This window comes from Otolemur garnettii, unplaced genomic scaffold (assembly GCF_000181295.1).
Source record: "Otolemur garnettii isolate 467f Iridium unplaced genomic scaffold, OtoGar3 scaffold00004, whole genome shotgun sequence".
Taxonomy (NCBI): Eukaryota; Metazoa; Chordata; class Mammalia; order Primates; family Galagidae; genus Otolemur; species Otolemur garnettii.
Genome location: NW_003852399.1, coordinates 43,430,660 through 43,444,492, shown reverse-complemented (window position 1 = coordinate 43,444,492; position 13,833 = coordinate 43,430,660). Strand labels below are relative to the sequence as shown.

Genomic DNA, 13,833 nt, shown 5'->3' with positions numbered 1-13,833 from the left:
AGTTAAAATAGGAGATTTTTATGGCATGTAAATTATACCACAATGAAGACGTTAAAAAACATAATTTCCTAAATTACTAAAGTAATAGTTTTTTATATTAATTTTCAATTTTTTTTAATTAAATCATAAAGAGTCAGATCATGTATACATTACTGCATTTATGGGCTACAATGTGCTGATTTCATATACAATTTGGAATGCTTACATCGTGCTGGTTAATATATCCCTCACCCCACTTAATTATTGTGTTAAGATACATTGCAAGGGTGCATGTTGAATCTATTAAGTATAGACTAAAGTAATACTTTTTATGCCAACATCTCCCCTTTTCTCCTGACATTTCAAATGCATGAGAAGAGAGGAGAACAATAAATGGAACCTATTCCTGATTATCAAGGGAAAATGAGAAATTTCATCTGTAAACGACTGATACAACGCTAGACAGAGAACCGATCCCCTCCGGATATTCCCTTACGTTTAGCAAATGAAATCTAAATTGTTTTCATTTTAACACGCCACGCATGCCTCTAATTACAGCACGCATTAAGTTTTATTTAGTTGTCATTCTTGCAAAGGGAGTGTAAATTCCTCAGGACAGGAACTATATCATAGTCCTCACTGTATTTTCAGAACCTAGTAGGTGTTCAACCAACGATTATACTGAATGCAATGTCTTCTTTACCAGCTCTATCATGTTTCCATGTGCGTGAACAACATAACACAGATAACACAGATTAAAGAGGTATTCCCTACCTTCCGGATCAGGGTCTCTCATCTTCAGTACTACAGACATTGGGGGCAGAAAAATCTTTGCTGGCAAAGGCCGTTTTGTGCACTGCAGAATGTAAAACAGCATCCTGGGCTTCTACCCAGTAGACACCAGTAACATCTCCCTTCCAGAAGTAACAACCCAAAAAACATTCAGTCATTGCCAAATGTCCTCTGGGGGGTTGAGAATCACAGTTCTAGATAGAAAGAGTTTAAGACAGTACAAACCCACTAATGTGGCCACATCTGAGTGATGCCTTTCATGCTATCACTTCTGAAGCTAGTGAGAAGTCAAGAAAGAAAAAGCACATGCCTAGCAAACGATGATTCTCTGCCCACAGGCCTTGGCGTATGATGGTGAGAAGAAAAGGAAAGAAATTCTTTTTGTTCTCTGTGTAACTGTGGAGAAGGAAAAGGGTTATTCTAATATAAGGCTGACAGTTTTCAGGATATATGGAGCTATGGAAATACATAAAGAGAAAGGTCCAAATGCCAAATGGCCTGCAGCTATAAAACAGTTTGAAAGAAGCACGCTCCTTGCCAGCACTGGGCTGTGTATCACGAATTGTATCAATGAGAATAATTTTGAAAATGCTATTGAATATGTATTAGAAGGAAAGATCTATAATAATTCAGGTCCTGACACAGCGCTATTAGGAAATAACTCAACCAGTTGGAAAGGTTAAGAACTGCAATGGCAGAAACCATTAAATTAAGTATAAGTTTAATACATCTGAGCTTTATTTTATTTTTCTCAACAACTGCAGTAGTTAGCAATCCTGCTCAAACACAAAGCTTAAAAAGCTGTTATTATTCATACTGTATATTTATAATCAGACTCCAGACTTTTTAGTTTCTATTCTATTTTGGAGATATTGAGCATTTTATGTTAACATTAAATTTCAAAACATACATTTTTGGCAAAGTGACCACTATGAAATAACACAAAGGAAAAATATTCTTAACACTATCTAAGTACGTGCAAAAATTCAGAATTCCTCATAATACTTTACTTCAAATCATCTTTTTTATTTAACAAAAGAAAGGAGCATGCTTCCAGAATCAACACCAGCAACTTAGATACTACAAATGACACCACCCTAGTTTTCAACCAGTTCTATATTTCTTATCAATCTGTTCATTCAAGGAAAAGCTATAGTAGACAGTTATGTGTCAATTTCTAACACATGAACGGGAAACTTATCTTTTCCAATTCTGTTTGTAAAAATATTTATATTTTGCTCTGTGTGCCTCCTGGTAAACATAAACAGGCTTATGACTCTGAAATACTAAGTATGTAATTCCTAAACCCTCTAAGAGAAAGAATATCTACAATATGCAAAAGCACGCTATTCAATCAAGCTCCAACTGTACACATAATTATGCTATTCAAATTAGATTACTAATTTAGACATGTTCTATCATGACAAGTATACACTAACTTTAAAATGTCTGAGTCAAATTCAATGCCAGTAAGAAAACAGAGAAAAAGAAAATTGAATGACATTTTAGAAAATGAACTCCTAGTTCATAATATAAAAATATAAACTCATGAAAAGACTAGTAGGAAATGCAGCTTAATTGTTCATCTTAGTAGTAAGTAATAAATATAGAAGTGTCAAGTCCTGAACAGAGCACTAACCCTAGGCCCTTCATTATAATATTTTTGTTTGGAAGAAACTGAGACACGTGAAACATGAAATGGACAAATTAATCTTCATTTTACTCCATTGGAGTTTCCTCACATATTACTATAAATGCAATAAAATCACATGTAAAATATCCTATTACTTTACATTACTTAAATTTCCATCCATCTATATGGTTATTTCTTAAATGCAGTGGACTAAGGCCACTCTAATACCGTACATCATGCATAGTAATAATTAACAGAACTAAGATAGCTGCTCGACATTTTGTAAAACTTTTAAAAATCTATACATGTAATGCTACTTTTGAAAATTAGCATCGGTAGCAAAAGAGCAAGTCACCAAATGTCACCAATGCCGTAAGCCCCTTTGGATTCAACTTTTCCTACTGGAGCTAAAATGTAAAATTGGCACCATGAAGCTTGAAATTGAGATTTAGGGATAACATTGGCACCAGTATTTTGGCTCTGGCTAGAAACTGCTTTCATCTGGAAATTGCCATTTAGTAAGCCTCCTAGATATTTTTTTGTGAAATAAAAAAAAAATGCAGCACCATAAACTTTCCAACAGCCATAACATTCCATGTATGTGTCATGATTCTAACATTACTACATGTTCCTAGGTAATACCCGCTTTAACAGTAGCAAAATGAGGTAATCAACATTTTAGACTAGCAGGGGCCAAATTAGAAGTTGTAAACTAAAATAAATCTTTCAGATTTATCCTGTGCCATTTTACACTGCTTACAAAAAGACAAAAGCTTCAACACTTTGGCATTAAATGGATAACATGATAACTGCTTTGGAAAGACAAGGCAAGCTACGTCATTTAATGTATTTGGAGAATACAAGAATATTATTAAATGAAAACCAGTAGTTCACAATTTAGCTGATTTTTATTTTATATACGTGAACATGCACGTTTGTGTGTACACACATAGAATGCTTCTTACATCCAACAGCAATGGCAACTGCTGAAAAACAAATTTCCACTGCATTACAAACAGCAAGTTTAACTACAATCATTTTACAATTTAAAATATCGAAACCTTGCATTTAATACTCAGTTAAGTGCTGTTTCAGATAACAAAAGATGTGATTTTATTAAAAAAAACAGATTTTGCTCCAGTCTAACTTAATCACATATATTTGCATAAATAACCTGTGGCTCATCAAATATGGAAATTGTAGCTGACAGTTCTACCACTTCTTTGAGCAGACCAATAATAAAAAAAAAAATCTCTTAAACATCCCACCCCTTAATTTTTCTCTAGTAGCTATTCACAAACATCCAAGAACCTTCACAGAGTGGTATGAACCCAGGATCTGAAGTCTGAATGTCTCATTTGGGGTCCTGGGAGCTCTACACTTACTGGGTGTGTTCATCTCTGTATCTGCACCCACCCTCTCAGTTTCTTCATCTTTGTAATAGGAGTAAGTCGGCCTTCAAGTCAAAACTAGAAGACAAAACGTTTGAGGACTGAAATGCATGATACGAACTAAAACACACAGTAGTTATTTCCATCCTCTCCAAATATTTCAGTTTGTCCATTTCAACGAGTTCTCTTTTTATAAGGTAGGTGGAATTATAGGACACTGTATTCAACATACTTCAAATAATCCAGTGAACCACAAATCCCATTAACAGTTGTAAAAGGATTGATTCAAAGGTCTAAATCCTCTAAAGATGCTATGGACATAATAAAAGCATAGTTTCTGTGAACTGGCAAATAATATATCACTTATTGCTTTCCTCCTCAGTGTGCTCATTCATGGACACATCGAGATGTGGCTGCTACGGAGAAGCAAGCCGTTTGTGCACCAGCAAAGTGATTTCTTTCATTCTCCCTATACTCTGATTTGCCTGTTGTCAACAAAGGAGAAAAATGAATGGCACAGAAAAACAAGAAAGCATAATTCTATAAGTTGCTGGAGATCCAGGATCACACTTTTTTTGTAATTTTATTTCTTTCACCACTACCTTCCACATAGTAGGTCTTAACGTTTATTGAGAGGAACTGAAACTCTATGACAAACAGTCACCATTGTCTGTGTAGATAAACACAAGTTAACAGTCAGATCTGTCTCTTTGCTCTCTGACTTTTCTTTCTATTTCATTTCTCTTGTCACTCAGTTCCCATTCAGTCAAGCACCTCATTCTGCTTTGCCTCTGGCTTTTACCACTTTATGTCCAAGCACCCATCAAGAACATTTTCTCACTTAATCTTACTATCCCAGCCAGCATGGTAGCGCCTGCCTATAATCTTAGCACTCTGGGAGGCCAAGGGGGATGGATTGCCTGAGCTCTGGAGATGGAGACAGCCTAAGCAAGAGCAAGACCCCGTCTCTGTGAAAAATAGAAAAACTAGCCAGGCACTGTGGTGAGTGCCTATAGTCCCAGCTACTCCAGAGGGTAATGCAAGAGGATGGCTTAAACCCAGGAGTTTGAGGTTGCTGTGAGCTATGACTCCCAGGTAATCTACCCAGAACAATAGAATGAGACTCTATCTCAAAAAAGAATAATGAAATAAAAAATGAAAGAAAAGGAAAGGAAAGGTGGGAGGGAAGGAGGGAGGGAGACTTAGTGTGGGTCAGTGCATTTGGAAAAAAAAATCTTACTATCCCATCTCCTTTTCTTCTGCCTGCCACCTTGGTCTTTATCAGTTTTTTTTTTTTTTTGAGATGGAGCCTCAAGCTATCCCCCTGGGTAGAGTGCCATGGCATCACGCTCACAGCAACCTCCAACTCCTGGGCTCAAGCGAGTCTCCTGCCTCAGCCTCCCAAGTAGCTGGGACTACAGGCGCCCGCCACAACGCCTGACTATTTTTTGGTTGCAGCCATCATTGTTGTTTGGCGGGCCCGGGCTGGGGATTCGAACCTGCCACCTTAGGTGTATGTGGCTGGCGCCTTAGCCGCTTGAGCCACAGGCGCCAAGCCGGTCTTTATCAGTTTTTTAACTGCACACGTTCTCCCAGGCAGATCACAACCTGAAAACTGCTATTTCAAATAGCAGAGGACCTGCAAACTTACATTTCCAGGACAGCCTCTGTCCTGAATTTCAGGGCACAAGCTGTACAACTGTCAACTGCACTCAAGCCCGGATGTCCCTCTGGTGTGTCACATTGCATAAACCCACGACTTGTCATGCTCCCCACAGAGTGCTTCATCCTCTGAATTCACCCCCATTACCAAGAGCACCTCTGTCGATTCAAAGCCAGAAACCTGAGAGTCATCCTGAAAGTCACCATCCCCTCCAAGCTTCTCTGCTAATGTCTGAGTTCAGACCTTAAATCCACACTAAGATTCAAAAGGTTTTTTTGGGTTTTTTTGTTTTTTTTTAACATGGCTTTCCTGTTCTCTTCTCACCTTATCCACTCTGGGCAATACACCCGGAATCCTTGTGTAAAAGGATAGCCTCAAGTGCTCAAATTCATCTACAAGATCAAATATCGCCTGAAAGACCCTTCTCCCTGAAGTGGCTCTGGCCTCCAATCTCCACTTCTAGCCTCATCCCTCCCCCTCCATGTGCACCAGTCACCCAAAATGACCAGCTGTTCCATAATACACCCTTCTCATGAGTAGCTCTGTTACACCATATTCCCGTTCCCTGTGCTCAGAAGGATTCTCCCAGTCCACCTCCACCCTCAGCTTCCTGGTCCCTCCTATTTGCTCTCCCAGACTCAGATCACGATCCTTAGGGAAAGCCACTACCTTGGAGTTGGCATCACTGATAGAACCCAGCACCTCTTAAGCACTGGTTACAAACTCAGCGTCTCTTCCTCTTCCCTCATGAGACTGAGATTCTTAAAGACAGAGAGAGTGATTTTCTTTTGTTTGAGGTCTTATCTCACAACATGCTTGGTATCATATCAACCTATAATATATCTGGTGAATGTATAAACGCATAAATATCACCCTAACTAAACCTGATTCAAACATAGCCAAACTACTAGTGATTATGTGTAAATTAGAGGTTCACAGCTCTCCTCAGAATGAATCAGGGACAAATTAGTAAGGCCACTCTGGTTGCAACACCCAACTACTGAATGCAAAGGGTGTGGTGTTTTTGTACATAGCATAGCTATGAAAGGGATTGGTTTTTCTTAATTAAAAAAAAACAAACCACATTGTGTTGCATGTTTTTACTGCCTCTGACTTATAGCGTGAGCTGGCTCCATGTTAAGGCTTCCCAATAGCTATATCGTGTTCTACCCCCAATGGGGGTGGTGAAGGAATGGTATGGTTTGGGGAAAAGGATCAGAATAGGTAGAAGTAACATTAATAGTAATGACACAAATACAGTGAGATGAGATGCCTGAAGACTCAGCTGATGAACCCTCATTCCTCAGAGAACAAATTCCCAAAAAAGCTTACACATGCAGACCTAGAGCTCTCTAACCCTGAAGATGGCACATGATGGTAATGTCGATTTAGTCATACCTCTTGAAAAGCAAGTAAAGATGATCACTTGCAAATGAATATCTGCTATGGAACAAAGGGTCTGGGTTAGCTGGAGATTGGGAAATTGGAGGGGGAGGCACAAAACTCCTAGTGACCAATTAAAAAAGATTCTTTTTTTGTAATGTCAGGTTAATGTGAAGGTACAAACAACTAGGAACAAAGAATGTTTTTTTACCTGCCTACTCCACAGGTTTCAAAAACTCCATAGAGTTTCAAAAACTCCATATTTTTTTTGCAAAGGCCCCCAGTAAGGCCAAACTTCTGCAATGCAGTATACTTTTGGGAAACTGAATTTCTAAAAATAAAATTTTAATCATTTCCTGATTGAAAAATAATACAGCCCTTTAACATCAAGGATGATAGTGAATGAGACATCAAGATATGCCAGAATATTACAATCATAATAGTTCCTTTACAATTTAAACTCTAGGGAGTATGAATAACTTATTGAACAAATGTTGGCTCTCGTGTGCAATCAAGAAAAAACTATAGGAGGCAGGGTTTAGGGGAAGGGTTTTGAAAATATTACAAGATGCTTTTAAATTCTTTTTACTCTACATTGGGCTGAAGTTGGAGAGGCCGCAACACATACATGGAAGAGTTGACACATGGAAGAGTTCTCACTATGAAACCAGGCACTTGAGTTGTATTTGTTGGTTGTAAGTATTCATTTCCTTTAAAAACCATAGTCTCATGGGAATGACAGACAGCACTGCTGTACTAACACGGTACTCCTGTGACAGTTCACTGCCGATACTTTTTAGATTTAAATAAACATTTAAAATAATAATAAAAAAAAATCTCAGGTCGCCACACTTCTCCTTTCGTTAATGAGAATGATGCAAGTGTATAACTCCAAACCCAGATAAAGTTAACATGCCTCTCCACTGTCAGTTGAAGCCTTCATGCTTCCTACTTCACAAAGCGGACATGTGGTTTTCTTTTTTGAGCTCACTGCATGAACTAAGCTTAAGCTCTTCCTCCACCAAGATACGGAGATGATGCTTCCTGTGCAGTCAATTCCTGCAGCTGCTGCTGCTGCTGGCTGTGGGCAAGAAGGTGGGTGTGCTCCTCCCCACGGTCCCTTTACATAGGGACCAAGTGAGATAGCACAGGATTCTCTCGGAAAGCATGATATAGTACACCTGTATTATAATGCACCGTATTAACCCATAAGATAGAGGTTACCTATCATGGAGGCTCAAAGAGCAGAGGTAGTAGAGTTAATGTACCTTATTAACCCATAAGATAGAGGTTAGCTATCATGGAGGCTCAAAGAGCAGAGGTGCAGTACCAGGAGCACTGGCCTCATCACACAGCTCCAGACTCCACTCTTTACTCTGAAACTCAATTGTATCACTTCGGACAAGTACCCTGACCTTCCTAGGCCTCAGGCACCACTTCTGCTAAACAGGCTAGTAATCCTCACAAGGTCACCGTGAGGATTAGAGGAAATAGCGTGTATAAAGTTTGCACCTGGCAGCCAATGTGTAGTGATTGCTCCCTGTCAGCTAGTCATTCCAATTCTTATGCAGGGGGATAGCCAGAAAGGACTAGAAAGGCAGTCAGATAAATCATACTCAGAGCTGTGCTCCCCTCACACCCACCCCCTGCCCTAAAACTCAGCAATGACTCAGGCTCAATGGGCTGGTTGCGTATGAACTGCCTGCTTATTACATAAGTTGTATAAACCTCCAATACACCCCTCATAACGCATAGGACAAGCATTTTAGAAATATGAGCTCCCAACTCCCTAAGCCCAAAGTGAAGAAAATTCCAAATAGTACATATGACTGGGGAGAGTAAATGACCTTCATTCGCTTATAGCCATATTAAAGTTAGTTTGCATTTCTATGCATAGATCTTCTGACAGCAAAAGAAAGCTGGATGTCTGAAGAATATTATTTGGAGATTTAAAAGTCACCATAGATAAGCCACTTAACAGATAAGGGACAACACAGACAGGAAATAAAACAACTAGATGTAAATTCTAAAGCATTAGTAAATAATAAATTATGGCACTAAGTAGCAAAAGTGATCGAGGGGGCCTTTTACTATAGAATAACCCAAAGAAGAAGAACCTTTGAAATGTAAGTATTGACTGAGAAAAAGGATATCTATTCTTTGCAAAGGAGGGTTAAACTTGAAGTAAAAGATATTCCAGAGAGATGTGATATGTCTCTGTTGATGGCAGATGCTCTTTTGGCACCTTACAACTGTGGAATTGTGTCCCCAGGCACACTGAAGTAGACAATTAGAAGCCTGTTCCCAGGGAGTTTTTATTTTATAAAAAGAAAGCCAACCTGAAGTCTGTCTTGAAGTGGCTTTCAATGGTAGGACACATGAGCTCAGAGATTTCATTAAACATTACAGCAGTCTGTGTGCCTATGATGCCTAGGTGCCTTATATAGCAATCAGATTTTAATTTCTAGAAAACAGTAAAGATTTACCGAGGGCCAGAACACCATCTATAATAGTATTTGGATGATAATTTAAGAAAGCCCCCCAAATACCATGGCCTTTCGAGGATTCCCAACATTTGGGGCTCAGGCCTGAAGTTCCACAGGCTGTGAAGAGACATTTAATGAAGTATTATGTGTAGACCCCTGACACAAGTACTGAGGCCTTAAGGAAGTGTGCTTATTTAATGTGAAGGATAAATCACTTCCATTTCTGAACACACAATTTAATATGAAGCCAAGTGCAAAGCCTCTCTCTTTCTGCCCAAGGGGAGCTCTCCTGCTGGGGCTGACTTCATACTCAGGGGCGATGCTGTCTGTGGATTGATTACTGCTGCTTGTGGTGGTTTGCTTGACTGTGTGAGGGCTGCTGCAGCTACACGCACAGGCAGGAAGCAAAACAGAGAGCACCAACCTCCAGTGTAAACTCTGACATTACACCAATTTTTCTTCTTGATCCTGTGTATATATATATATATGAACAGAGAAGTAAAAAGCAACAGAATTCACTTCAAATTGAAGGAGAAAACTCACTTCACCTTCTGGTGCATCTACCACGTAGTAGGAGGTATGGAGCTATGGGTGAGTTAATTAACAATAATTATGATGATAATAATCGTTCCCAGTCATGGAGATCTCAGCTGTGGGTGCCATTCTGCATACTTTCATCCTTAAGCTTAGATTTCCTCATCTGTAAATTAAGGATAATAATGCATCTATTTCATTTGCAAGTTGAGGCAGCGGGTCACAAAGATCAGTTTGAACACAGCCATGAGTTAAAATCCTAGCTCCAAAAAGTATCCAGAAAGTATCCAATGTACTCAGCCCTACCATGAAACTAATTTATAGCTTTCATATAAAAACTATAACCCAATTATAGTCCAAGAATATGGAGAAAGAGGAAAGGGCAGGGAGGGGAGGAGGGAGGATGGGTGGAGGGAAGGAAATTGGTGGGATCACACCTACAGTGCATCTTACTAGGGTACATGTGAAGCTTACTAAATGTAAAATATAACTGTCTTAACATAATAACTAAGAAAATGCCATGAAGGCTATGTTAACCAGCTTGATGAAAATATTTCAAATTGTATATAAAACCAGCACATTGTACTCCATGACTGTATTAATGTACACAGCTATGATTTAATAAAAAAAATTTTAAAAAATCTTAGCTCTAATTTCTACTATTTAATCTCAATGAGCTTTCATTTCCTCATCTCTATAGTGGAGATGAAGCCATCTACCTCATAGGACTATAGTGAGGAACTGAAGGAGACAGTAGATCAAACACCAGCTGGTGTCTGTATCTCCAGGTGGTGCCCAATAAATATGTACACTCTCTCCTATTATATGTGTGACACAGCAGCTGGGAAATGTCCATAGTATCCAAGGATACATTTCCCTTCATAACAATGTTAACTTTACCTAGAGCAAGCTTAATATGCCAGATTCCTGGCTCAAAGCTTTACATCTACGAACTCATTTATTCCTTACCACAATCCTATAAGATAGGTGCTACTGTTATCCCCATTTTACAGATGAAAACGTGAAGGCAAAGAGTTTGGGTAACTCGCCCAGTTTCAGACAAAAGGTACCAGAGCCAGTAGCCTGGCTCTGGAGCCAGTCCCCCTAAGCAGGATGCAACAGTACTTATTGGGTCCATTTGTTTGAGGTTCCATACTTAGAAGGACTATCTTCCAGAAGTAGGCACTGGCTGCTCTCACAAACAGCAATGCGTTGACTTGACTAACTTTTCAACTTCTGAAATAACATTTTGTATATTTTCTTAGAATTCCTAAAAAAAGCCCTACATTTAAAATAAGGTGCCTATAACTAGTTCATCTTGTTCTAGATGCAGGAATACCATAAATAAATGCACTTCTCTCTCTAAAGATTACCTAAAAAATCTTACATTAAAATATACCACTGAGTTTTGCTTTAAACAACGATTTTAAGTCTAAATTAAATAGATCACAGTTTTAATGTGACCTGTTGTATTAAACTAATGACTTCTATGCAAATATTCCACTTAGTTTTTTTAATATTCACTATCTAATATACTGTACATTGTAGACTGTTTACCATATACTGTATGGCATTTTAAAGCACAATTCCTTTTACAAATCTAATCAACTCAAATATTAAACATCAATGATGATAATCCATTGCTCTACTTAAAAGGAAAGCTCTAGGGGACGGCTGGGAAAGAAAGGTTAAAGATTTCTATCCTTCACAGTAGAACACTGCAGCTACCTATAAATCATGCTCTTTGTTTATTAAGATAATTAAGCCCATCAGCACACTTAACTTTCAGACTCAACAACTGTCTGGCAGGAACAATTTCCACTTTTTCTAAAACAAAGGGGATGTGTTGAAAAAGGGGTCCTCTGCATGCTCTCTGCACAATGCATGCTATTTTAAAACATGATTTATGTGTCTAATTCCTGGACCTGCCTTGAAAAATATACTGGGTTCTTCCTCCCTTGCACCCTATTAGGAGAAGACACACTCCAATTTGAAGAGTGCCCGGTTTCAGACTACAGGCAGCTATATCATGTCAGCATTTTCATTAAACACTGTTCAAGCTGGACTTTGAACAAATGTTATGAGAACCACAGCTGCAGCCACTGCAGAGAGACAAAGTTATCCAGCCAGGAGGCTTACATAAGAGGTGCAGGACAAGCACGGTGAAACCCAAGGGTCATCATCTGAATTCTATTTTCTTGAGACTTGCCCACATTCTTAAAGTGTATGAAATCACATGCACAGAGCGTTTTTCTCATTTCAATTTGCCTTAGAGCAGAAAACACCAGGTTGGTATATAAGTTGTTTTTTTCCCTAAAGGACTGGCCTCCAATTATGGAAACGCTGGCAACTTCTGCCTTAGGGGAAGAGTAAAATGGGATGCGCGGGAAGCCTGCAGGCCTGAAAGGAATGGTTTAGCTCTTCTTCCCAAAGATTCATAGCAGCGCCGGGCATCCAAGGGGAGTCATTCCCCGAGGACTGAGGATGGAGGTGAGAAGACCTCTTGGACCCCTCCCCCAAACACATACACACACACACACACACACACACACACACACACACACAGAGTTAAGGAGCTCGGAATGTTCTATTAACAAGCAGCAGGCTAAATGTCCTCAGAGCACCTGTCCTCTCCCAGCGCATTTCCAACTGGCATATTTGTCAGGGGCTGGGGCCAGCCAGTCCTGGACTCCAGACTCTCCCCGTGTCTGACTGCAGTATCTCCTTTTTCCCACACTGCACTTTCTCACCGAGCTGGAACACTGCTAACAAGAGGTGCCACCCCCGTCTTCCCACAACATAAAGATAATAAAAACGAACCTTTCCTTCCCACGGCTCCCTCCAACTTCAGAAACTCTAGTCAACTTACGGGGACTCAGGAGGCAAGGAGTCTTCTTGGGGGACGGCGCTCCACAGCCTCGCAAACTCCGGTGCGCAGCCCCGCCGGCTCCCGCACTGCCCCGCACTGCCCCGCCGCAGCGATGGGTGCAGGATGAGGAGCTACGGGCTCTGCACCAGCCACCTCGCCTCAGTCGTGCCCGACGCCGGGCACTGGTCCGGGCGCACTGCCCGGCGACGGCCGCGGCAACTGAGGCTGCAGCCTGCCGTACGGACCCGACCGCTGCGGCTGCCGCCGGCCCCGGAGTGCGAGCCCCTGGCGCGTGTCTCCGGCTCCAAGGGAATCACTGCTCAACAAGAAAGCCGGCACGAGAGAAACCGACGTGCCGCCGCCGGCAGACGGCCAGCTCTCTGCCAATCGGCCGGTCGCATCGCGGGCGCGCCGGCGGGCGAGCGAGCGGGCGGGTACCGCAGTCCACACTCGCCGCCGCGCCGCGGAGAATGACAGGCGGCGAGGCGGAGCAGCAGCGCGGGGCGCGGGGCGCGAGTGCGCATGATCGCGGCCCGCTGCGGCACGTCACGGGGAGGCGGGGCGGGGAGCAGGGGCGGGGAAGGGGCGAGCCGGGCGGGGCCGGGGTGGGGGCCGTCTAGGGAGGCGACCGGCGGTGTGGGCTGCTCCGCAGGAAGACTGCCTCCTCGGGTACTGTAAACCTAAAGCTCTGTGGTTGAACCTGCTTTTCTTTGGAGTCCATTGTTCCTTGAAAAGCACCGTTTCCTCTAAGCGGTCCTTAAGGTTGCGGGCGAGCTTACAAAAGCCAATTTTCCTAAGCTTACAGCTTACCCATGAAGAGTTGTGAGTTGAGGGGCAATGGTCCTCTATTGTGGCTGTACACTAAAATAAGTTCGGAAGCTTGTAAGAGCCCTTTGCCCTGGCCGCACCCTCGAAGTACAGGAGAATCTCTGGGCGGGGTCCAGGTATCAGTAGGTTGTAAAGCTACCTCAAGATACCAAGGTCCAGCAATGCTTCTCAAACTACTGTGGGACACAACCTCGTGGGGATTTTACTAAGATGCAGATTCTGATTCAGTAGGTTGGGGAGCGAGAACAAGGGGTGTTTCTTCATTTCTAACAAGC

At 41.3% G+C, this 13,833-nt stretch overlaps 1 protein-coding gene across 2 annotated transcripts in view; it reads right to left on the bottom strand.

Moving 5' to 3' along the window:
* The window catches only part of PAG1 (phosphoprotein membrane anchor with glycosphingolipid microdomains 1), a 140,834-nt gene extending 127,671 nt beyond the window's left edge, over positions 1-13,163 (bottom strand). The window contains exon 1 of one of the 2 annotated variants that reach the window (XM_023517711.1): positions 12,682-13,163. The gene's annotated coding sequence lies outside the window, so the exon portion shown is untranslated. The remainder of the gene's footprint in view (positions 1-12,681) is intronic. The other variant, XM_003782529.3, reaches the window with a different exon arrangement.
* Positions 13,164-13,833: the final 670 nt, after the last annotated feature.